This window comes from Sciurus vulgaris (genome assembly GCF_902686455.1).
Source record: "Sciurus vulgaris genome assembly, chromosome: 7".
NCBI lineage: Eukaryota > Metazoa > Chordata > Mammalia > Rodentia > Sciuridae > Sciurus > Sciurus vulgaris.
The window spans coordinates 99,865,876-99,892,799 of record NC_136467.1 but is presented as its reverse complement, the minus strand read 5'-3'; the positions used below and the strand labels follow the sequence as shown (position 1 = coordinate 99,892,799).

The 26,924-nt window shown below is 35.2% G+C and overlaps 1 long non-coding RNA gene across 1 annotated transcript in view; it reads left to right on the top strand.

The window, feature by feature from the left end:
* Window positions 1-8,834: 8,834 nt before the first annotated feature.
* LOC306665335 overlaps window positions 8,835-26,924 on the top strand; it is an 811,245-nt gene continuing 793,155 nt past the window's right edge. Inside the window, exon 1 of the long non-coding RNA XR_013764985.1 lies at window positions 8,835-8,886. This is a non-coding gene — a long non-coding RNA (uncharacterized lncRNA). The remainder of the gene's footprint in view (window positions 8,887-26,924) is intronic.

Below are 26,924 nucleotides of genomic sequence, written 5' to 3'. Positions count from 1 at the left end.
AAGAGAATTGGATTCTGCCTAATTTGCTTAACCTATATTTTAATAACAATCTTATAGCTTGGAAACCATGCAGTCTCATTTGATTTTGTATATCTCTTTCAGACCCCATGATACTGGGAAAGGTGTCTTGGTGTCACTGGAGAGGGTTCAAGGAGGTCTCAGAGAAGGATGATGGAGTCCTTGGCTTGTATGGCAGAAAGAAGTTATGGCGTGTGTCATATGTTGAGGCACAGAGATTTATTTAGGAAAGCATGGGGTGCACATATATAGGCCATCTCAAGAGGAGTGAGAAGAGTTTGCATTGTTCTCAGGCTCTTCTAAAGGAAACTTGGTGAGGGGTGGATATGGGAAGGTACTAGGAATGACATTTTTCTGGAAATCATAAGATGGTTTATGGTGGACTGGATGTTCTCAGGAACCTGAAGTTGATGTCTTCTTCATTATCTAATTGATAGATAATGTTGGAAAAATGCCCTGTGTTACAAATTTCATGTCTCCCTTTGCTCAATTTATCCTAAAAATACATGTATATCAGTGAGCTCATAAATAGTGCTGAGGGAAATTTTCATGAGTGAATTTTCTAACTTTAAAATTATGATTGAACAAAATGAATCAAAGACCTAGGAATTAGTACAGAAGCTATGCAACTCCTAGAAGAAAATGTAGGGTCAACTTTCCAGCATATAGGAACAGGCAATGACTTACTTAATAGGACCCCTAAAATTCAGGAAATAATGCCAAGAGTTAATAAATGGGGTGGCATGAAATTCAAAAGCTTCTGCACAGCAAAGGAAACAATTAGGAATGTGAAGAGAGAACCTACGGAATGGGAGAAAAATTTTGCTGGCTACTCTTCTGACATAGGATTAATATTTAGAATATACGAAGAACTCAAAAACCTTTACACCAGAAAATCAAATAACCCAATTAAAAACATGAACAAATGAATAAAATAGACACTTCTCAAAAGCAGAAATACAAATGGCCAGCAAATATATGAAAAAATGTTCAACATCATTAGCAATAAGGGAAATGCAAATCAAAACTACACTGAGGTTTCATCTCATACCAGTCAGAATGGCAGTCATCAAGAATACAAACGAAAATAAATGCTGGAGAGAATGTAGAGAAAAAGGAACACATTCTTATTGAACCACTATGGAATTCAGTACGGAGGTTCCTCAAACGACGGGGCATGGAACCACCATGTGACCCAGTTCTACCACTCATCGGTATTTATCCTAAAGAATTAAATTCATGATAGTACAGTGATTCATGCATATTCATGTTTATAGAAGCACAATTCACAATAACCAAACTATGGAAATAGCCTAAGTGTTCATCAACAGATGAATGAATAAATATATGAGTTTTATTTAGCCTTAAAGGAAAATGACACTATGGTATTTGGAGGAAAATGAATGGAACTAGAGGACATTATATTAAGTGAAATAAGTAAAACTTAGAAGGTCAAACTGTGTATTCTCTTATACGCAGACGCCATGGAGGAAGGAAAAGGTGGGGAAAGAGCTTCTGAATATGAAAGGGAGATCAGTAGAAGAAAGGGACCAAGGGGTGGGAAGTGGGGAGGGAGTGGGGACGTGCTGGGGAGTGATACTTGCCAAATTATACTGTTATATTGTGTGCATGTACAAATATGTAACAACAAATCCCATAATTATGTATAGCTATAATATACCAATAAAAATGTGGGAAAAAATAACAAATACATAGAGGGGAGTAGAGGAAGAGGGTCAGGGGAGGAAGGATGGAAGGAAAAGGGAAGTACTGGGAAATTAAATGGAGCAAATTATGTGCATATATATGAATATGCCACAATGAACCCCACTGTTATGTAAAATTATAATGCACTAATAAAAACAAACAAACAAAAATTAAAAAAAAAAGAAAAGAAAAACTAAAAGTAATTTGTGAGCAAAGATTTGCAGATTTTCCCAGAAATCTGGGGAGGAAAGGTCTAGGAAAGAGAATTGGTTTAGGGAAGAAATATATGATGAACTTTGGTACAGGATTTTCAGATTAAAGTTGTAAGCTCATTTTCCTTCCTTTTGTCTCATTTTAACCTATTTTTTAAAACTATTTATTTTAACTCACTGGATGATAAGTACTTGCTAGATGACTGAATAGATTTTGAATGAAAAAATCACCCAATAAGTGCAATGTTCAAAATACTTGATTTTCAAAAAAGAAAGAAGGAAAGAAAAAGAAAATTAAACAGTGAAATATTACAAAATAAGTTTACACTACATCATTTAAAATAGAGTGATTCTGAGTAATGATATAGACTGAGAAGAAAAGCCCTGACCCCCTAAGTGATCATTTTGCCTTATTAATTCAATTATTTTTAGTATAGCTTATTATCATTGAAAATTATTTCCCCCTTACCAAAAAGTCCTGAAATAATCAGGTCTAGTCTAATTTGTGAGATTCCCTTGATGCACAGGGAGAGGATTTGGTGTGATTATTTTGAGCTAAAGACTTGGGATAATCCACCTGTTCTATCTGCATTTAGGAAATCAGAGAAGTCATTGAAGAATACATAACAGAACAAACATCAAAAACTGAATGGACCTATCCTGATAAGATCTAAAATTTTAAAATAGAGCCTACCTTAATGAAATGGAAGACTGATGAGATGCCTCTCCTTCTTTTCTTTTCCTCCTTCCTCCTTTCCTTCTATCCTTGTCTTCTAACTCCTTGGATTAGCCCATCCTGTATTGCTGTAACAAAATACTCAAACCTGGATACTTAAAAAGGAAAAGCTTATTTAGCTCACAGATTTAGCAGCTGAAAGTCTGAAATCAGGTGACCCCATCTGTTTGACTTCTAGTCAGGGCCCCCTTTCCTCCATCACAACATGGTAGATGACATCATGTCAGAAATGTATGTGAGGTTGCTTCAAACTAAAAAGCTTTCTCTCAGCAAAGGAAACTATCAGTAATGTGAAGAGAGAGCCTACAGAGTGGGAGAAAATCTTTGCCACTCATACTTCAGATAGAGCACTCATCTCCAGAATATATAAAGAACTCAAAAAACTCTACACCAAGAATACAAATAACCCAATCAACAAATGGTCTAAGGAAATGAACAGACACTTCACAGAAGAAGATCTACAAATAATCAACAGATATATGAAAAAATGTTCAACATCTCTAGTAATAAGAGAAATGCAAATTAAAACTACCCTAAGATTCCATCTCACCCTATTAGAAGGGCAATTATCAAGAATACTAGCAACAATAGGTGTTGGTGAGAATGTGGAGATAAAGGTACACTCATACATTACACTTTGGAAAGCAGTGTGGAGATTCCTTAGAAAACTTGGAATGGAACCACCATTTGACCCAGCTATCCCACTCCCTGACCTATACCCAAAGGACTTAAAATCAGCATACTACAGAGATACAGCCACATCAATGTTCATAGCTGCTCAATTCACAATAGCCAGACTGTGGAACCAACCTAGATGCCCTTCAATTGATGAATTGTTTTAATCTGTTTTAGTAGGAGAACCCATAGGTACTGGTCTTTTATACCATTTCCTTTAATCATCTCTTGCCACTGATATTACTAAGATTTATAAAACTTATCAGTGCTTTGCAGGATGTTGCTTTTCATTCCCCTTATAATTTGGTCCTGGACTAAGAATAATCAGCATCTAATCCACATGATATTGAGTCAGCACACTACCACATGAATCTAAGTCACAACTCGTGATAAAATTTGTTTATCTCTGTTTTCCATGATCCATTGACCAGAAAGAATACGTTAGAGTAGGTTCTGCTCATGATAGATATTTTGTTTAAATGAAAAGTTAGAGTTCTGAAAAGTGAAACACTTGATAGCTAAAAGGTATTATGGATAATACTGTAAAATTTTTACATTTTATGAGAAAACATCAGAACCATATGTGCTTGATTCTTTAGCCCCAGTGTTCAAGGTTCTATTCTATTTTTACTATAAATATTGAATTTAGATAGTTTCTCAATTTTATCTCTGAAACATACTATTTATGCAATTTGCATTTGAAATTGAGGTACAATGTTGAAATTTTACTTGGAGAACTTTAGATAATATCTATATATGATACCTCACAATAATCGCATTTAAAATGATGGTTGTACAACATTAGTTTTTCTGTAACTGAAAAAATAAATTGTAATAATATCTTATCCAAGCCTAGTAATAGAATGTTTTATGCACATCAGATTTTATTATTTCAACTACTTTATTCTGATTGCTCAATGCTATTTGCTTATCTGAATTTTTTTATCCATTTTCTCTTTGAAAGTTTCTTTGTCAATGTATAATAATCTTGATGTAATGAAATTTTTAATTAGCCTTCAATTTCCTTGCATTGTAAGATGATATATTTTTTACACATATAGATATTTCTGGGACTTTCTGTTTGAAATATGCCCATTTTTTAAAACCTGTGACTGAAAGACAATTTCCCAATTATGATGCATTTCTGCCATGATATTCATATTAAAGACATAGATTTCTCAAAGCATATGCAAAAAACTCAGTAGTGTAAATGTGTAATATTAACTATACATGCAATTAAGGTATTATGAAAGTTAATGCTTTGAAGAAATACTAAAATTAAAATATTTGAGTTGATATATGTGTGTTGCCAAATACCATACACTACAAACTATTTTTCTCTGATATAATTAGGTTTACCCAATTCATTTTTACTTTCTCATCCTGATTCTTTATTAATCAAATGCAAGACATAAGTAATATAAATAAAAATTAACTAAAAGAAAAACAAGTACAAACTCAGATTGTACCTCGTTTCTGACTTTGTGCAACTCACAAAAGTGTTTTTTTTTTTTTTTTAAATCATACTTAGTTGTCCAGTCTCCACATCACTAGGAAGTCCTGCTTTGTCCTTCTAACAGAAATTGATTTCCCTTTCCTCTTTGTTTTTATGGGCAGTGTTTTACCATGGCATATACCACACTTTTCTTCTTGTATTTTAATTTGTTCATTTTTCTCACTAGATAGTCAGTTCTTAGTGGTCAGGAACCAGGTCTTTTCTTGAAGTGACCCTCATAACATTATAGATGAAGTGTTTAAAGAGAAGAAATTAAGTTTGAAATTCTGAAGAGTCTAAATGTTTCTCTTTCTTGCAGACTAAAGGGTTGGTATGCCACAGAAACGTGAAACCTCTGATCAGAGGAGAGGACATTTACTCACAGAACATTTTTCATAAGCCTCCATGTCTCAAATCCCTGTGAGTAGTAAGTGAGGACATGATTTGCACCTCAGGAGACCCTCTCCCTGAAATATTAAACTTGGAGGTTGTGTATAGGGTACTGGCAGTTTTGCATCCTCCCCTTGCAAGAATACAGAGGAATTTTGCAAATTCTCTTCAGGAAGAGGAGGAGAAGGTCATTGTTTCATACCCTGGAATGTAAAGAAATGGATGTAAGAGATACATCTCTGTATCTGTTTAGAGCCTATCTGGAGGGTTGCTATTCAAACATCTTTTAACCCAGATGCCAGTGCTCTTTGCTCAGAAAGCTCTAATAAGGCAGAAAGATGAAAATACTTACATAGTATTATCTCCCAACATATATGAATAGGTATTAAACAATTTAAGTCCAACCTGGAATGCTTCTGTGAGTGAAAATGATGCCATTAAAAATGTTGCCAGAATAATAATATGAAAGACAAAGAAAGACTGAGAAACTCTTTTATGTTTAAAAAAATAAAAGAAAACATGTCACCTAAATTCAATGCATGATCTGGACTGGATCCTGAATCTGAAAAATAAACATAAAAGCAATAAAAATCTACTGGAAAAATTAGAAAAAAAAAAACATACTATACGAGTTTATATATTGTATATGTATGATATAACAATGTTAAATAGTTAAATTTTTTGAATTTGGTAATTTCACAGAACATGAAAAATGAAGGCATAGAAAATATTCTAGTTTGGGGGACATACATGCTAGTGTATTCAAAGTTAAATTGTTGAAATGTCTATAACCTATTCTAAAATGTTTCAGAAAACAATATGTATTAATATGTGTGTATTTCCCATATATGTAGAGCAGGGAGAGAAAGAGAATGGAGAAAAGAGAAATTAAATGTGACTGAATGGGAGAACTTGATGAAGTGTATATGGTTATTCAATATGAACTATTCATGCAACTTTTCTGAAGATTTAAACTTTTAATATTTCAAAAAACTGAGAAAAATTTGAAAAAGCTTATACCAAGACAGCAAAAGTAGGCTGGGATGTACCAGGAAAACTAGGAAGTAAGATTGCCCTACTTATAAAGCATATGCTATTTGCCAGGTGCTTTCCAAGGTTTTAGAGACATAAAGGTAAGACCCTGGGTTTTGTCATTGTTGTTGTTTTTTAAGTGGATTTGTTGGTATTTAAGGAACTCATCATGCAGAGAGGAAAACAAACAGGTTAATAAATGTAAAATTTACTGTAGAGAGCATAGGATATTTATTTCTTCATTCACTTACATTAATATACTTTATTGAATTATTTAAATATTGCCCTAGAACATTTTGTCTCTGAAATTTCTATAACACAGAATCTGAAAAAAAATAAAAAAGTATGCATTTCTTCAAGTATGTGCTTTATCTTTTTATTTTTATTTTTTTTACCAATAAGATGATAGCAAGAGTCTCAGCAGAAATAGAATATTTTTGGAAGCTAAGGGAATCTCAGAGAAGCTGTGAAACTAAGATTTTAGGCATTGTATATTTCAAATCAAAGCCCTCCTAGGCTTTCAGAATGAATTTAATTGCATCATGTTTGGTTTGTATTAATAAGAGTTGAAAGTCATTCATAATCTGCTGATTACATAAGCTGGTCTTTGTTCCTTCTCCCTTTGTTTGAGGTGCAACATCCATGGATAGAAAATTCTGAACAGAAAAGTGTTGTGTGAACTAATTGATGAAAAATAGAAGGAAGACCATGGGAGGCAATAATATAATTGTTTATATAAATGATGTAATTTCTTTATATAAGATTAGGTAAAACAAAAATATGTACTTTTGTAAATATATTCATCATTTTTTCTCTGTGCTGTTAATTCAATCTTCTGATATAGTAAAACAGTTTGATTTTACTTAAATGTATTGCATTAGCTTCATTAGCAACACCTTCCACTACTCTTTGAGATCATGGGACAACAAATGAATATGTGTTGCCAGAACTATTTCAAAGAGTGTTTAGTTCACTCTCTAGAGCAGAACAACAGGATAATTTTACATGATGACCGTCAATCATCATCAGCCTAATTACCCCAAGTCATTCTACTTTTGCTCTGTTTTTTCTTATTGTTTCCCTGTCAGAGACCTCTCAATTGCAACTTAATTAAATGAGAGGAGGAAGGCTGTAATATTTTGAATTACTCTTCCCATCAACCCTAGATTTTTTTCTTCACTAGAATAGAGCCAAGAAATCTGTCTCTCCTTCTGTTACACCACTAAAAATTTGAGGCCAATAGAATCATTCTGTCACATAAATCATTTGTTAGAAAGATACTTAAATATCTATTACAGCCAAAGGGTTTCCATTCTGAGTTGGGATGAACCCCAACTGCTGGACCCCTTCCTTAAAATATGTATGCCTGCATAATCTTCCTATGCTCCTAAATTTATCTTCCTTGATATTTACATTAAAATATTTCTTGAAACACTTTAGCATATTTTCAGCATAACAGGAACTTGTGCACTTCTACATCTTTGTGGTAACAGTCAATTTTATCCTTTTTTTTTAATCCTTTTTTTGGTACTGGGGTTTGAACCCAGGGAAACTTAACCACTGAGCAACATCCCTAGTCCTTTTATATTGTATTTAGAGACAGGGTCTCACTGAGTTGCTTAGGGCTTTGCTAAGTTGCTGAGACTGGCTTTGAATTTGCAACCCTCCTGCCTCAGCTTCCTGAGCTGTTGGGATTATAGGCGTGGGCCACCGCACCTGGCTTCAATTTTATCCTTTTGGTATTTATTTATTCACTCAGTAAATATTCATTGAGGATTTACTATGTGGTTAGCACAGGTTCTTTCCTCAAGGGATTTAAAGGCTTATCAGAGAGGCAAGTGAACACTCCCTGTGCACTAAGTGATGTGAGATAGGAAAGCCAGCACACAGAGTGGACGTCCAGTTCAGTCTTGAAGGGCCAGGAATTTTTGGAGGAGATGATGATGTTTCAGTTCATATCTGAAGGATCAAAGTTAATCTAGGGAGTGGGAAGTATATTTTAAGGAAAATTAACAGGACAGATGTGCTAGAAATCAAAGGAAACAATGAAAATGAAAGCATGGCAATTTCAGTGAAGCCTGGGAGGTGGAGGGAGAGGGAATCAAAAAGGAAGAAAAAAGAAAGAAGGAAACTGGAGAAAGCAGCTGATAGTCATGCCAAGAGATTTTAGTCTCATTTAATTTAGAAGTTTTCTCCCTGGTATTAAGTGACTAAACATGTCCTGACTAACTCCTTCAGCATCAAAAAGTTAGTTAACTTTGCAATAATATTTTGATTAAGTCAAGCTAGTTAATTATGATTTCATTCTTAAATTGTTAAAATGATTATATTAGCAATTGCATAATTATGCTTGAGCAAGTCATTAATTTCAACCAATCATTTTACATTGTTAGAAGTTTTCCACAATTTAAAGTTCAAATAGTATAACCATCTTTGCCATATAAAATTCATTTTTCAAAAAAAGTGTTCTGCAATAAATTAAGATAGCTGGCACTATTGTCAGAATATACAGAGTATATATGGTAAAGAATTTCCATCATGTTGCTTTACTTTTCCTTTTCTTTCTCCTGTTTTTTTTTTTTTTTTTTTTTTTTTTTTTTTTTTTTTTTTTTTTTTTTGTGGTGCTGGGGATTGAACCCAGGGCTTTGTGCATGCAAGGTAAGCACTCTACCAACTGAGCTATATCCCCAGCCCTCTCCTATTTTTCTTTGTTTAGTTTTGTAGTACTGGGTGTGTCGTATCGCTTTTTTCCCAGAAAAATTATTTAGTTTGATCTTATGAACTGAAAACATAGGTTAGTCTTTTGCATACCTAAGCAGAATTTTTCTTCTCTTTGTCTTGCTTGCATGCACACTTCATCAGATCATTCTACAGCAGTTTACATGAATTTGCATAGGCAATTGGTGTATCATTGCTTGTATACCTTATATGTCTCTAATTATAATGACTGTTCTGCCTATTACCAATCATATTAAAGAAATCCATTTAATGAATTAAATAAGGCCTCTTATTATGAAATTTATTAACCATAGTCCTGGTCTATCCAACCGAAAGAAAAAACAGTTTGGGGAAAAGAATTAACCAATGCACATGAACATAGGCCTGAGTTATGGGATGTTTTGTTGAAACAAATGTTTCAAACCAGTGAGTTTTGTTCATTCAAGGGAATTTTCCCATATAGAAAAGTAATGTTTTCCCTCTGCCAATAATACTACAATTAGAGGCTAATCTGCCTCTTGCTAACCTAGTTTATATATAAACAAACATACAGATGTATTCACATAAAAGATGAACAAGAACACCTAAGGACAGGAAATACTATATTCTCTGAATCTATTTGCAAAGATGAAATTTGTCTAATGTAAGTTTTATCCAGTTAATATTATTGGAGTTATTCCTCTGCAATACTCAGAAATTTTGAGTTTTACCATTTCCTCCCCTTTTTTAAAAATTTTATTTTTATTGTAAACAAAAGGGATACATGTTGTTTCTCTGTTTGTACATGGAGTAGAGGCATACCATTTGTGTAATCATACATTTACATAGGGTAATGTTGTTTGATTCATTCTGTTATTTTTTCCCTTCCCCCACCCCTCCCACCCCTCTATTCCCTCTATACAGTCCCTCCTTCCTCCATTCTTGCTCCCTCCCGCCATTATGTGTCATCATCCGCTTAACAGTGAGATCATTCGTCCTTTAGTTTTTTGAGATTGGCTTATCTCACTTAGCATGATATTCTTCAATTTCATCCATTTGCCTGCAAATGCCATAATTTTATTCTTCTTTATGGCTCAATAATATTCCATTGTATAAATATACAACAGTTTCTTTATCCATTCATCAATTGAAGGACATCTAGGTTGATTCCACAATCTGGCTATTGTAAATTGAGCAGCTATGAACATTGATGTGGCTGCATCTTTGTAGTATGCTGATTTTAAGTCCTTTGGGTATAGGCCAAGGAGTGGGATAGCTGGGTCAAATGGTGGTACCATTCCAAGCTTTCTGAGGAATCTCCACACTGCTTTCCAGAGTGGCTGCACTAATTTGCAACCCCACCAGCAATGTATGAGTGTACTTTTTTCTCCACATCCTCGCCAACACCTATTGTTGCTTGTGTTCTTGATAATCGCCATTCTAATTGGGGTGAGATGGAATCTTAGGGTAGTTTTAATTTGCATTTCTCTTATTACTAGAGAAGTTGAATATTTTTTCATATGTCTGTTGATTGCTTGTAGATCTTCTGTGACGTGTCTGTTCATTTCCTCAGCCCATTTGTTGATTGGATTATTTGTATTCTTGGTATAGAGTTTTTTGAGTTCTTTATAGATTCTGGAAATTAGCACTCTATCTGAAGTATGATGGCAAATATATTCTCCCACTCTGTAGGCTCTCTCTTCACATTACTGATAGTTTCCTTTGCTGAGAGAAAGCTTTTTAGTTTGAATCTATCCCAGTGGTTGATTCTAGCTTTTATGTCTTGTGCTATGGGAGTCCTGTCAAGGAAGTCTGATCCTGGGCTGACATGTTGAATTTGGACCTAATTTTTCTTTATAAGATGAAGGGTCTCTGGTCTGATTCTGAGGTCCTTGATCCATTTTGAGTTGAGTTTTGTGCAGGGTGAGAGATAGGGGTTTAGTTTCATTCTGTTGCATATGGATTTCCAGTTTTCCCAGGACCGTTTGTTGAAGAAGCTATCTTTTCTCCATTGCATATTTTTGGCACCTTTGTCTAGTATAAGAAAATTGTATTTATTTGGGTTTGTGTCCACGTCCTCCATTCTGTACCATTGATCTACCTGTCTATTTTGGTACCAATACCATGCCGTTTTTGTTACCATTGCTTTGTAGTAGAGTTGAAGATCTGGTATTGCGATACCCCTGCTTCACTCTTCCTGCTAAAGATTGCTTTAGCTATTCTGGGTTTCTTATTCTTCCAGATGAACTTCATGCTTGCTTGTACTATTTCTGTAAGTTATGTCATTGGGATTTTAATTGGAATTGCATTGAATCTGTATAGCACTTTTGGTAGTATGGCCATATTGACAATATTAGTTCTGCCTATCCAAGAACATGGGAGATCTTTCCATCTTCTAAGGTGTTCTTTAATTTCTTTCTTTAGTGTTCTGTAATTCTCATTGTAGAGGTCTTTCACCTCTTTTGTGCGATTGATTCCCAAGTATTTTATTTTTTTCGAAGCTATTGTGAATGGGGTATTTTTCCTAATTTCTCTTTCTGAAGATTCATCACTTATGTACAAAATTGCATTGAATTTATGTGCATTGATCTTATATCCTGCTACTTTACTGAATTCACTTATAAGTTTTCTGGTGGAATTTCTGGGTTCCTCTAAATATATAATCATGTCATTAGAGAACAGGGATAGTTTGAGTTCTTCTTTTCCTATTCGTATCCCTTTAATTTCTTTGTTTTGTCTAGTTGCTCTGGCTAGAGTTTCGAGGACAATGTTGAATAGAAGTGGTGAAAGAGCGCATCCCATCTTGTTCCACTTTTTAGGGAGAATGCTTTCAGTTTTTCACCATTTAGAATGATATTGGCCATGGGCTTAGAATAGATGGCCTTTACAATGTTAAGGAATGTTCCCACTATCCCTATTTTTCCTAGTGTTTTGAGAATGAAGCGATGCTATATTTTATCAAATGCTTTTTCTGCACCTTTGGAAATAATCATGTGATTCTTGACTTTATGTCTATTGATATGATGAGTTATGTTTATTGATTTCTGAATGTTGAACCAACCTTGCATCCCTGGGATAAAACCCACTTGATAGTGGTGCACTATCTTTTTAATATATTTTTGTATGTGATTTGCTAAAATTTTATTGAGAATTTTTGCATCAATGTTCATTAAGGATATTGGTCTGAAATTTTCTTTCCTCAATGTGTCTCTGTCTGGTTTAGGTATCAGGGTGATTTTGGCTTCATAGAATGAGTTTGGGAGGGTTCCCTCCTCTTCTATTTCATGGAATACTTTGAGGAGTAGTGGAATGAGCTCTTCTTTAAAGGTTTTGTAGAACTTGGCTGAGAACCCATTTGGTCTTGGACTTTTCTTTGTTGGTAGAATTTTGATGACTTCTTCTATTTCATTACTTGAAATTGTTCTATTTAAATTGTGTATGTCCTCCTCGTTCAGTTTAGGTAATTCATATGTCTCTAGAAACCTGTTGATGTCTTTGAGATTTTCTGATTTGTTGGAGTATTGATTTTCAAAATAGCTTCTGATTATGTTTTGTATTTCACTCGTGTCTGTAGTGATATTTCCTTGTTCATTCTGAATTTTACTAATTTGGGTTTTCTCTCTCTTTCTCTTTGTTAGTGTGGCTAAAGGTTTATGAATTTTGTATATTTTTTCAAAGAACCAACTATTTATTTTGTCAATTTTTTCTGTTGTTTCTTTTGTTTCAATTTCGTTGATTTCGGCTCTGATTTTAACTATTTCCTGTCTTCTATGACTTTTGGTGTTGGTCTGTTCTTCTTTTTCTAGAGCTTTAAGCTGTAGTGTTAGGTCGTTTATTTGTTGATTTTTTCTTCTTTTACTGAATGCGCTCCATGAAATAAGTCTTCCTCTAAGTACTGTTTTCATAGTGTCCCAGAGATTTTGATATGATGTGTCTTTGTTCTCATTTACATCTAAGAATATTTTATTTCCCCCCTATGTCTTCTGTTATCCATTCATCATGCAATAGCATATTATTTAATCTCCAGGTTTGAGTGGTCTCTGTTTTTTATTCTGTCATTTATTTCTAATTTCAATCCATTATGATCTGATAGAATACAAGGTAGTACCTCTATCTTCTTGTATTTGGTAACAGTAGCTTTGTGGCATAATATATGGTTTATTTTGGAGAAGAATCCATGTGTTGCTGAGAAGAAAGTGTATTTGCTAATTGTTGGATGGTATATTCTATAAATGTCTGTTAAGTCTAAATTATTGATTGTGTTATTAAGATCTATGGTTTCTTTGTTCGATTTTGGTTTGGAAGATCTATCCAGTGGGGAGAGAGGTGTGTTAAAGCCACCTAGTATTATTGTGTTGTGGTCTGTTTGAGTCCTGGAATTGAGAAGGATTTGTTTGATGTACATGGATGAGCCACTGTTTGGGGCATAGATATTTGTGATTGTTATGTCTTGGTGATTTATGCTTCCCTTAAGCAGTATGTAATGTCCTTCTTTATCCCTTCTGACTAACTTTGGCCTGAAGTCCACATTATCTGATATGAGGATGGATAATCCGGTGTATTTGCTAAGTCCATGTGCATGGTATGTTTTTTCCCATCCTTTCACCTTTAGTCTGTGGGTATCTCTTTCTATGAGATGAGACTCTTGAAGGCAGCATCTTGTTGGATCTTTCTTTTTAATCCAATCTGCCAGTCTATGTCTTTTGATTGATAAATTCAGGCCATTAACATTCAGGGTTATTATTGAGATATACTTTGTATTCCCAGTCATTTGGGTAATTTTGTTTTTTGACACGACTTGGTTTCTCCTTTATTTGGCTATACCTTTAGGCTAGTTCCTCCTGTTGCTGATTTGCATTGTTGTTTTTCAACTCTTCCTCTGGAATATTTTGCTGAGAATGTTCTGTAATGCCAGCTTTTTTTTTTGTAAATTCTTTTAGCTTTTGTTTATCATGGAAGGATTTTATTTTGTCATCAAATCTGAAGGTAAGTTTTGCTGGGTATAAGATTTTTGGTTGGCATCTGTTTTCTTTCAGGGCTTGATAAATGTTGTTGCAGGCCCTTCTAGCTTTTAGGTTCTGGATTGAAAAATCTGCTGATATTCTTATTGGTTCCCCCCTGGATGTAATTTGATTATTTTCTCTCACAGCCTTTAAATTTCTGCCTTTATTGTGTATATTTTCATATTTTGTATATTTTCATAATAATGTGCCTTGATATGGGTCTGTTGTAATTTTGGGTATTTGGAGTTCTATAAGCCTCTTGTACTTGATTTTCCATTTCATTCTTCAGATTTGGCAAATTTTCTGACATTATTTCATTGAATAGATTGTTCATTCCTTTGTTTTGTTTCTCTGTGCCTTCCTCAGTCCCAATAATTCTTAAATTTGGCCTTTTCATGATATCCCATATTTCTTGTAGATTCTGTTCGTGATTTCTTACCATCTTCTCTGTTTGGTCAACTTTGTTTTCAAGATTAAATATTTTTTCTTCAATGTCTGAGGTTCTGTCTTCCAGGTGTTCTATCCTATTGGTTATGCTTTCTATGGAGTTCTTAATTTGGTTTATTGTTTCCTTCATTTCAAGGATTTCTGTTTGTTTTTTTCAGTGTATCTAACTTTTTTTTTGAAATGATCTTTTGCTTCCCGCATTTGCTCTTTTAACTGTTGATTGGTGCGATCATTTAATGCCTGCATTTCCTCTTTCATCTCATCCTTCAGTGACTGCATTTGGTATTTCATCTCCTCGTTTGCTTCTCTGATCATTTTAATTATGTACATTCTGAACACCCTTTCTGACATTTCTTCTGCCATGCTGTCACTGGGTTTTATTGATATAGCATCTAGGTTTGTTTGGGACACTTTCTTTCCTTGTTTTCTCATATTGGCCAGGTATCAGTGGGACTCTGAGATATTGCAGATTTCCTATATTGGCTTATAGTGTTTCTGTAGATTTCCAGCATATCACCTCCTAACCTCAAGTCTTGGAGGAACTTGATAATGCAGTGCTTCCGAAGAAAGCTGCTGCTGGCCTGCTGCTGGGTGCAGGACTGGGGAATGTGTGTGCTTGGAAAGCTTCTCACTGGGTGGGCCTGCTCCCTGAAGCTGGCTGTGGACTGGGCCTGCTGCTGGATGGAATCAAGCTGCTCAGGAAAGCCTCTCGCAGCTCTGCCCTGCTCCGAGAAGCTGCCCACTATCCCGGCCTGCTTCCCAGGCCAAGCTTTACCCAGCGGGTGTGACTCTCCCAGCATCTCTGAGTTGGTCCAAGTCTCTCAATACCTCCCCTTCTTGAATCCTGAGTTCTGGAGCAACAGGAGATGCAGTCACCCTTTAGTCTGCTATGTTGAAAATCCCATTTCCTCCCCTTATTTTTCCCATTTACCTATGTTCTACATGTTCAGTGGCATCCATAGACTCTGGCCTGCCAAACAACCTTCTGAAATCTTCCAAACTTCTGTGGTAGTCTCAAATTCTGGGTATTCCCCCTATGCCTACCAGGTTCTTATCGCAATATTTGGATGACTATATTAAAATCGAAGTACTAATTTCTATGAAATTCCAAGAGTGCATCTATATATTAGTAAGAACACAGACATTGTAACATAAAATTGGCAAAATATAAGAATGACAGATTTGCAGAAAACTTAAAACCTTATTGAAAGAAATTCCATGTGCTTTACAATTGACTAAATACAACTAGAGTGATACTATACTGTTTTCACCTACCAGATTAAAACACTTTCAAAATGTTTAATAAAATCTAATATTGATGAATGCGTGGAAAGCATTATTCTCATCAACACTGGTGAACATATAAACTGATGCAACATTGTATCAATTTGGTAGAATTATCAAAGTTCTTAAAAATACATTCTTTAGTCAGCAATTGTGTTGGTCTTATTTGCATCATTGTGATAAATTCCTGAGAAAACAACTTACAGGAATAAAGACTTCTTTTAGTTCATTGTTTCTGAGATTTCAGTCCATGGTCAGCTGGCTCCAAGGTAGAAAAATCATGAAGGAAGGGCATGGCAGAAGGAAGCTGGTCTGGTCAGCTCCTTGTGTTTGAGGGCAGAGTCACAGCAAGAAAGTAACTGGGGAGAAGATAAATCCTTCCAGGCCATGCCCCCAGTGACCTACTTCCACCTAGATCCTCCCTTCTAGTAGTCCATTCGGCCATCCATGGATTTATCCCCTGATGAGGAGAGTACTCATGATCCAACCCCTTCCCCAAAGCCCCATCTTTAGGCTTGTGGCTTTGTGGTCACAAGATGGGAGCTATAGCTCCAGGTATTAATTCCTCACAATACTAATTAAAGCAGGAAGGGATACAGTATGATGCTAATAGAGGCCTTCTTTCCAGCCTGGGCTCACTGTTCATCAAGGAATGAAAACTATTTCTTCTTTCTCTGAACACATGAGACTTTGAGAGACAGTCCAGATTCAAACCATGTCAGTAATACTACTTTTAGGATTTAATCTTCAATATAAATTCGCACAGAGTAATTTGTCACAGAACAAAACAAAACCCAGAAACAATATAAACTATAGAATATCTATTTAAATGAGAATTATGAAGCAATTAGAAAAAAAGAAGTAGATCTGTATATATTTTTGTGTAGAAATATTTGAGATACTGTCTGAAAGGAAAGTTGACCAAGTTGCAATATACGTGGCAGGATAGAGACATATATGAATACAGACCAAATTATGAAACTGAGGATACCCTACAGGGAGATTATGGGGGAGCCTGAAATAGTCTTCCCTTGATGAAGGATGAGACCAGGTTGAAAAGAAGGCCTCTACTGGCTTCATTCTGTATCCCTTCCTGCTTTAACTCGTATAGTGAGGAATTAATAACTGGAGCTATAGCTCCCATCTTGTAGCCACAAAGCCACGAGGCTGAAGATAAAAAGCCTGAATGTGGAAGATGTCAGACCACAAAGAATGGGGACTCTAGATCCTTGATGTCATTGCTGAGCTGCTGACTCCATCCTGGAACACTACCTTCAAATTTGTCATCCAGTGAATAATGCATGTCCTTGTGATTATACCCATTCATGTCCTTGTGAATTGGTAGACATGTTCTTGGTTTATACAAAACCAAACCATTTTCCTTGATAAAATGTGGCACACACCTGCTAAGCGCCCTCAGGTAATTCTGGTTAAGGCTCACAGAACCAGCATTCTATATCTTTATGAATGGTGATGAATTACTAATACTTTGGTGTGCCTACAACAAATCTAAAGTAAAAAGGGCCAATATCTCGAAGTGTTAGATTTATTTAAGATAAATAGATTTTAAAATTGGACCCTGATATTTCTTCTGTAAATACTATAGATTTTCGTGTGTGTGTGTGTGTGTGTGTGTGTGTGTGTGTGTGTGTGTTTGTTTGTATTCCACTAGGAATATTTGTAATTCCTATCAGTTACATGCAGATCCAGGACAAATTAAGCTCTTCATGCCACAAAAAATCACTGAACCCATTTTCAGATGAGCTGTTCATGAATGAGTTGACATTTTAGTGGGATCTGAGAAGGTAACTAGTGTTTTACCAGGTAAAAGTTGGGGAAAGAAAATTAACTCAAGGCAGGGGAAAGTGAATTAGTAAAAGCTAGAACAAAGGACTGTTGGACTATAGTGAATGGAGTCAAAGCAGTGGCTCTCAAATCTTATTTGCATTAGACACACTTCGAGGAGTGGTTTGAACACGGATTCCACCCTTGGAATGTCAGAATTAGTGTATCTGGAGTGAAGCTCGAGAGTTTGAACTGATTCAACTGCAAGCCGTGCTGATACTGCTAGTCTAGGATCTACACTCTGAGAATCACTAGTACATTGTGTGTAACAGAGGTTGATGGTTAAAAAAAAGCACCTAGAAATATTAGCAATTGAGGGCATAGTGCAGAGGGTATGATTGAATACCAAAAAGTAGTGAAGACTTTTATGTACATATGTGTCCACTCATTTGTTTTGGGTTTCATTTAAATGAAGACCAATGACATAGCCAGGATCATTCGGTACTATCCTGAGGTACTATGCTGAGTTAGGTCAAAGCAGGAGAGCCTGAAGGCTATTTCCAAATTACCCAGCTTGTCTCCCTATGATACTGCTACTGTTCCCACCCTTCTGCTTCTGGCCCTTATTGGATAACATATCAAATTCTTTATACCTTGAATACAAGCTATCTAACTGGCCTACAGTATAAATGACTATCTTATTCAATATTTTTAAATTATTTGCATTTCTAAATTAATTCCCATTCTGGAACTCCAGCTCCTGTTAGTGTAAACAAACAAACCAACAAAACTAAACAACAATGTCAAGCAGTGTACATGTGAGGGGAAAGGCGAAACTCTCTTTGGATGGGAGGGCTTCTTTGAAGGTTGGTCCTATAGCCAGTTCTCCCCACCTCTTTCTGCACTTATGATATTAACCTGTTTTCCTTTCTTAACACACAGAGTCAAATTTCCATGTGCTAGTTTAGTCCCTAACTGTAATTACATTCTGATCCATTGCTAACCAGTCAGCTGTGCTAACTATGCGTAGTGGTTTGGTTTTAGGTGGGTTTGTGCTTTCAAAATCCATTTAGTCTGAGTACTTAGGTTTCTCCAGATGGTAAAGCTAAGGATATAACATTCCAATTTTTACTTTGTATATGAAAATATTGCCATACCCACCCAAAGTTCAAATTCTATAGTGTGTCCTTTCATTCTTATTTTAAATGCCCTATGAAAATTCTGCCTTTATTATGAGTTTCATTAAATCCTTTTTGAAGTTGGCAGGCACATAAATAAGTAAAACATGGGAATAACATAGTAGTGTTGTCTTTCATTTGCTCTAGTTCCAGTTATCACTTCTATACCATAGAGACACGCAAAAAAGCAAAAAAGAGAATTTGTTTATGTAAGAGAATGTTATTTTCTCAGTTAATTATTCAACAAATAAAAATCTCCCAACAGAATAACATGGTAGAGTGTGGCTTGGCTTTCTAATGAATAGCTTCACCTTGTCTGCAGCCATATTCCTCTTGTTGCCATTTCAAGAAAACCAGAGCCAGGTGAATAGACAAAAGGGGGCCATAAACAGAGGGACACTGGAACTTTATCCAGGAAAACAGAATTGTAGCGGACTTTAACAACCACCCATGAGAAGGGGACAATACTCTGACAAGAAAATACATGAGGTTACCAAGAACAGCTAGATGAAGATCAATAGTTTATTTTCAATAGCTTATCAATAGCTTATTGATGAGAATGAGGTGGAAATGTGAGGTAAAAAAATTGAAATAAAATATATGCATTTGAAAAACAGACTTGGAATGTAATAGGTGGATAGATTAGCTGGACTGCTCAGATGTGTTCAGACCAATAAATGTAAGATCACACTTTCTGACTTGTGTTAATGAATACCAGGATCATAAAACTTATTATTTTATCTTCTCAGAAAAGTCAGTTGAAAACCACTCAGAAAAATACACACGCATCAAACACACCAAATATAGTACTTTTACATCAAAGAGAAACAACAGCAATGAAATAAACAGGACCCCTTTCTAAGTGGTCAGGTACTTTAAAATGATTCATAAATGGTGCTTATGATGGTAGTTTTATTTCACTATCTCAGAAAAATGATACATGAGCTTACCCAAAACACCATCAGGCTGATGATGACAGTGATAAATTAGACCTGATTGAGGTTTGAGTGTTTCAAGTGATATTCTACAAACACCATTTTTCCTGAAATAAATTGTCTTCTCTTATGTGCCTTCACCTATGAGTATGAAACAAATATAGAAAAGCAGAACATACATAATACTTGGGGCAAGGTTGGTGTTTAAATCACAGTGTAAATCTCAGGAGATTTCATATGTAGTATCATCTTTTGCTGTTGACATCAGGGGAAAGATTATGATAGTCTGCTTTCAGGTTAGAGGGATCTGTTACCTTTTTGTATGTGTTGAAATCTCTGAGAATGGCAACACCATTCCAAAGACTAATGAAAAAAAATTGATTAAAAAATAGATGTCATTAAGATTGCTAGTGAATGCTCAAATAAAATAATGCATGGTTTTTATCTTCCCTCTAAATAATGCACTCTGGGTAACAGGCACTTGATTTTATCAGGACTTCGAGAAAAGTTCAGAATGCCTTCTAGAAATGTTGAAGGGTAGCAGGCTGGAAATTTGCTCCACGGTGATTGAGGTTTGTCCCCAGCAGCATTGATTCCCCTTCCCTTTCAAGCTGCCTTTGCAAATGATTCCAGAGGGCCTCGAGAATGTGAAGACAGAACAGAGGAGACATGTATATGAAACTGTCCCTCTGTGCCACAGCAGAGATCAAAGATAGGCCAAAGAGAAGTAGGACATCAGAACAATGAAAAGTTATATGAAATTGTTATTATGTAATTAAGGTACTTTGGTACTTTGTGGTCACATAGGAGTATTTCCTTTTCCTTCTTGATTAAAAATGATTGAAGACATTTGGGGAACTGTTACTCAATTTCATACAATTAACACCAGAGCTGGGGTGGGATCTATGTCACCTAACTCATTTATATCAGTCCTCTTTTTGGTATGCCAACAATAATTTGAACTTATGGTACATAATAATATACTTATCTTATACTCAATCAAAATTAGAAGAAACAAGGAATGTTTTTGTTAGGTTATGAAATTTCTTCCTACATCCTTCCAAAGAAGAAATAAGAAGAAGGGTAGCATTAACATAAATTGGATTGTGTGGAAGTGTATTTGGCTTATCAGGTGGCTGAAATCCTACAGTAAACAGGTTTTATTAGGTAATTTTTGAAAACTATTTTGCTATTTTTTGGAGTAAGGTAGCCCTCTAACCCTGCGATGGTGGTGGAAAGTCTTGGCAAGAAAAGATACTGGTTTTTGTTAGCTTTTGTTTTTTAGAGTGGCTTATTGCTTTAAGTGATTCTCACGTTTCTGTTTGCTTTTTGAAGTTTGCTGCTTTTGCTTGAAGCTATTCACTGCTCTTTGAGCAATTTCTGTATGTCTAATTTTCCAAGACTTGTTGCAGTCGTTCACCTCCATCCCATAGGCTGGGCTGCAAGCTCCATACAACTCCTGCTCTTCCTCCCCACATTTCACCACCCAATTGCTAACCACAACCTGGTAGATAATTCCTACCAAGCTTTTTTATAGGAGTCCATTTTTATACTCTGTCTGAGCCAAATTACAGATTATGGCAGCCTGTTTCCTCTTGGTTTTCAAATAATTCATTCATATTCACTTGGTTTGGCTCATTCTCTGAATGGACTTAAACATAAATTTAATGATTGTGCATAAAAGGGAACAACCTAAATGACCATGGAAAGAGAGAGCTTTGGTACTGTGATGCTAGCATATTATCAAGCCTCTTCCTGGGCATTCAAGAAAACTGTGTTTCCCAGCTTCTCTTTCATTTAGTGGTGGTCACGCAATTGAATTCTATTCAATGGAAATCAGTGGAAGTAATATATGCCTCTTCCAGGCCTCTCCCATGAAATCTCCACATGCTAATTTTCCACTTATCAGTGAATCCTCATACCTCAAGAGACTCAGGAAGTCACTTTTTATTGACAGAAACTACAGCAACCTGTGTTACATGAACAGCAGACACACCTTTACCCACCCCCAACTGAGAAAGGCCTAGTCTGGTACAGAAGTGAGAAATGTGTTCAGTTTCAGGACATTGGAATATTGGTATTTGTTTGTTATAGCAGTTATCCAACCTTAACTGATATGGAAATCTGACCTATGATTGAAAACACTTCACAACACGTATTCACATACTCCTGTTACAGTTTTGCATGGCATATTTTTATATCCACTTTCAAATAAAGGAATTGAATTAAATAGTGTTATCAAAGACTTTGGGTGAAGTTCAAGATAGATTTACAGGGCTTGAAAGATTACACAAGTAACAACTATTGAAACAGACAAGAGATTGAGTGAAGGCAGTAAACTAAGACACAGGAGTCTACAATATGTAAAACACAGTTAGCAGGAGGCATAAAATGTAAGAGCTGATCCTGAGCAAAGAATGGAGAATTTTCTTTCATATCTTGGAACTGCAAGGGGTTTCAACAATAAGGAAGTAGCAAAAGGGAATGAAGCATCCCCAGAGGAGAGCTCATTTCTGAATAAATTAGGTTAGAAGGCTAGGCCTTCCGGGAGATGCTTGTACTAAGCAGACACTGTGCCAAAACATGCTGCACATCCAGCCACTAGACATTTCTCAGCTCTCCAGGATTGCAGCTTCCCTAGGTGCCTCTGAGGAACCCCTGTTAAATACTGCCATAATGTGATTAGGTGTGGTTCAAAAGTTTTAAAAGTGTAAAATATGGGGTCATGTTATTGTGAGGATAATGAAATCTTTGCAGGAGACTGGGAAGCTAGCTGGTAGGGAATTGGGGTCCTATGCATAATCCAGAGGTGTTCTTTCCAATCTGTAGCTTGGCATCCTAATTGCTGGTATCCTGTCCACTTACTGTTTCCACAGTGTTTTGTGGAAACAATACTGGGCTCTGTGGCTGAGCAAGGACCCCTAAGATAGTAATAGATTTGTCTACCTGAGCACCATTGCAATGCCTTAAATGATATAATTACATAATGACTTCAGATCTAGTAAAATATGACTTGTTTGTTCTACTTCTAGAATGTCTTACTTCTTCATTACCTATTTCATGTAAATTGTAGAATACCTTTGTACTTTATTGGAATATTGGAATTACATTGAACCTTAAGATGTATTCAGGAAGAATTTACCTATGTTCAATATGTAATTTTCCAATCCATGAATGTTCATCTTTTCTGACTTTTCTCAGTAGTGTATTATAGTTTTCCATGTAGATATTGTTTTTGTTTTTAAATGTAACAGCTTTATTGAGATTTTTTGTTGTTGTTGTTAGAGATTGAACCCAGGGGCACTTAATGAGCCACATCCATCCCAAGTAACAGGGGCTTATTTTGAGAAAGGGGCTTGCTAACTTGAGTAGGGCTCAGTTGCAATCCTCCTGCCCAGTCTCCCAAGTCACTGGGATTACAGTTTTGTTTCACCACTCCTGGCCTGAAGGTAAAACTTATAACCATAAAATTCAACCCTTTAAAACATGGAATTCAGTAGTCTTTAGTATAAGTATATTCATCTATTGACACTAACTAAATTCAGAATACTTTCATCACTTCAAAATGCAACTTCATACCCATTAGTGGTTCTCTACATTCCTGTCCCCCAGCCCCTGGAAACCACTCATATATTTTCTATCATAATATATGGATTTATATATTCTGGACTTTTCATATAAATGAAATCATATGACGTGGTCTTCTGTGAGCAGCCTGTTTCACTTAGCATGATATTTTCAAAGTTCATCTACATTGTAGTAAATATTAGCTCTTCATTCCTTTTAAGGCCAATTTATATTCCATTGTATGAATATACCACATTTTGTTTATCCAGTCTTTCCTTGATAGACATTTCTATTTTTTGGTCTTCAGGAATAAGACTTCTAGGAACATTTGTGTACAAATATTTTGTGGACCTGTGTTTTTAGTTTTTTTCAGGCAGTTATCTAGGAGTTAAACTGCAGAGTTATGTGATAACCATATTTTAAAATTTTAAGGACTTTTAAGACTTTTTTCAAAGAAGCTTCACCATTTCATATTGTCAGTGTATAAAATTTCCAATTTCTCAACATCCTTACCAATACTTGTTAATATCTGTATTTTTAAAAAATTAATCATCTTAGTGGGTATTTCATGACATTTTTGATTTGCATTTCCTGAATTACAAATGGTATTGAGAATTTTTTTTCCTGAGCTCATTGGTTAGTCATATACTCTCTTGGAGAAATACCTATTCAGATCCTTTGCTCATTTTTATATTGGGTTATTTGTGTATTTTTGAGTTGTAAAAATGTTAATGTTCTGGATAGAAGTATTTTTGCAAGATATACGATTTGTAAATATTCTGTCCAGTTTGGTGCCTTGTCTTTATATTTGCATGATAGCATCCTTTGAAGTAAAAAAAAAAAAAAAAATTAAATTTTGATGAATTCCAAATTATTTTTTTCCTTTGCTGCTTATGCTTTTTGTGTCATATTTAAGAAAGTGTTGCCTGATATAAGGTCACAAATATTTACTTGTATGTTTTCTTCAAAGAACTTTATAGTTTATTTTTGTTTTTGCAGTACTGGGGATTGAATGCAGGGTGGGGGGCACTTTAAAATTGAGCTACACCTACCTTTTGTTTAAATTTTGTGATAGGGTCTTGCTAAATTGCCCAGACTATCCTGATCCTTGCCTCAGCCTTCAGAGTAGCTGGGATTATAGGTGTGTAGCCACTGTGCCTAGTTAATTTCATAGTTTTACCTGTTTTATTTAGGTCTGCAATCCATTTTGAGTTCATTTTTTCTGTATGAATTGAGGAGAGAGTCCAATTTCATTCTTTTGCATGTGAATATCCAGTTTTTATAGCATAATTTACTGAAAGACTATACTTTCTCTGTTGAATTGTTTCAACGACCTTTTCAGAAATCAATTCATCATAAATGTATGAACTTAGTTCTAAACTCCCAATTCTATCCTATTGACCTATGTAGCCAGTCTTATGCCAGTAATTTGCTGTCAGATTACTATAGCTTTTTCCCCCCTTTTTTCTACTCTTTATTTTTTTATTTATTGGTTCTTTATAGTTATATACATGACAGTAAAATTCATTTTGATATAAATATACAAACATGGAATATATCTTATTCTAGTTAGCATCCCTTTCTCGTGGATGTATAGGATGCTTTGTAGTGAATTTTGAAATAAGAAGTTATGAAACCTCTAGCTTTCTTCTTCCTTTCAAGATTGTTTTGATAGGCTGGGAAGTAGCTCAATGGCAAACTGCTTGCTTCTTATGTGCAAAACCCTGGGTTTGATCTTGTGTCAAAAGTGAAAAGACAAAGAAAAAGAAAAAAAAAAAGTCAAGATTGTTTTGGCAATTCTGGGTCCCTTGCATTTCCACGTAAATTTTAGGATTATTTTGCAAAAATGACAGCTGGTGTTTGGTAAAGATTATGTTGAACCAGTTGATCAGCTTGGAGAGTACTGTCATTTTAATATTAAGTCCTCCAAAGTATGAGCAGGGTGTGTTTTTTCATTTTAGATCTTTAATTTCTTTCATAATGTTTTTATGATTTTCAGTGTCCAAGTATTGCATATCTTTATTCAACTTATTCCTAGGTTTTTTATTCTTGGATGTTGTTATAGATGGAACCATTTTCTTCATTTAATTTCAGAACATTCATTGCTAATGTGTAGAATTGCACTGTTTTTTAAAAATATTGATCTTCTGTTTTGCAACCTTGCTGGACTTCACTGGTGCTAATAGTATTTTTTGTGTATTCCTTAAAATTTTCTCTATACAAAATCAGATTGCTGCTTCTTTCCCGATCTGTAAATATTTACTTCTCTTTCTTACCTAATTGCTCTTGGATGGTTTATTTAACACACCATTGACTAGAAGTTGTGAGAGTAGACATTCTTGTCTTATTTCTCATATCAGAAGGAAAGCATACAGTCTTTCACATTAACCATGATATTTACTATGGCTTTTTCCATAGATGTCCTTTACTGGGTTGCAGAAATGCCTTTCTATTTCTGGTTTGTTGGGTTCTTTTGATCATAAAATGGCATTGGATTTTTCCATTGATTTGTTTCCATCTATTAATGTGATTATGCATTTTCTCCCCATTTGATTATTTGCTATATTTTATTGATTGATTTTTGTATATTGATCCAACATTTCAACACTGGGATAAATACTACCTGGTCATGGGTACAATCCTTTTTTATATGTTGCTGGATTTGTTTTGCTTGCATTGATAATATCTGTGGCTATTCAAGAAGAATATTTTTCTGTAGTTTTTTTCTTATGTTGTTTTTCTATCATTCTGCTTTTGGTGTAATAATATCCTGACCAAATGAGTTGGGAAATTTTCCTTCCTCTTCTAATTTTTGAAAGAGTTGGTGAAGTATCTGCCTGTTCAAATCTGTTGAGCCCCTTGATAAATCTTAACTTAATTTTTAGTTGTACTTTTCAACTCCAAGTATGAAATTTGGTTCTTAATTAAAAATAATTACACTATTTTAATTAAAAATAATTCTCAACTTGGTGAAGCATAATTCCTGTATTTTCTTTTAATTCTTTCTAGTTCCTTTAGTTCTTTAGAACACATATAACAACTGATGAAATTGTGCCCCTCAGTTGTCTCAAAAGTGCTAGGTTGTACTAGTTGTCTATTAATTCCAGCATCTGGACTGCCTCAAGGAACAGCTTCTGTTGCCTCCCTTTTTATTTCTTGTGAATGGGCCACACATACCTTCTTGTTTCCTTCTGTGTTAAAATTCAACATCTTAATATATTAACCAAACATGGCCATTGAACCTTTGAAATCTGACTGGTGTGAATGAGAAAGTGAATTTTAAATTTCATCTAATTTCAGTGCATTTCATTTCTTATCTAAACAATCATATACAGGTAGTGGCTACCAGGCTGCATAGCACAGTTCGGGTGGGCTGTTAACGCTCTGCTCAGTTCGTGTGATCTGGTTGAGAGTGTTTTTTCTGGTGGCAGCAGAAACTGGTCTCGACCAATTTTGACACAGAGCTTTCTCCATCGTTTCAGAACATAATGTTTTGTGCCAGACATATACATATCACTTTGTTTAGAGGCTTTGTCTCTTCCAGAGCATTGTATGAAGAGTGAAAAGCTAATGGTATCAAGAATCACAACCTTTCCCTTCTCCAGGGCAATTTACTACTACTCATTTAACACCAAATTACCCTTACCCTTCCTCTCAATCACAATGCCTTTCGATTTCTGTATTTGTAGGAAAAAGGGGGGGGGGGGGGGAAGGGAAATGGGAATCCAGATCTCTAAGACCTAAGGCCCTGGATTTTTCTTTT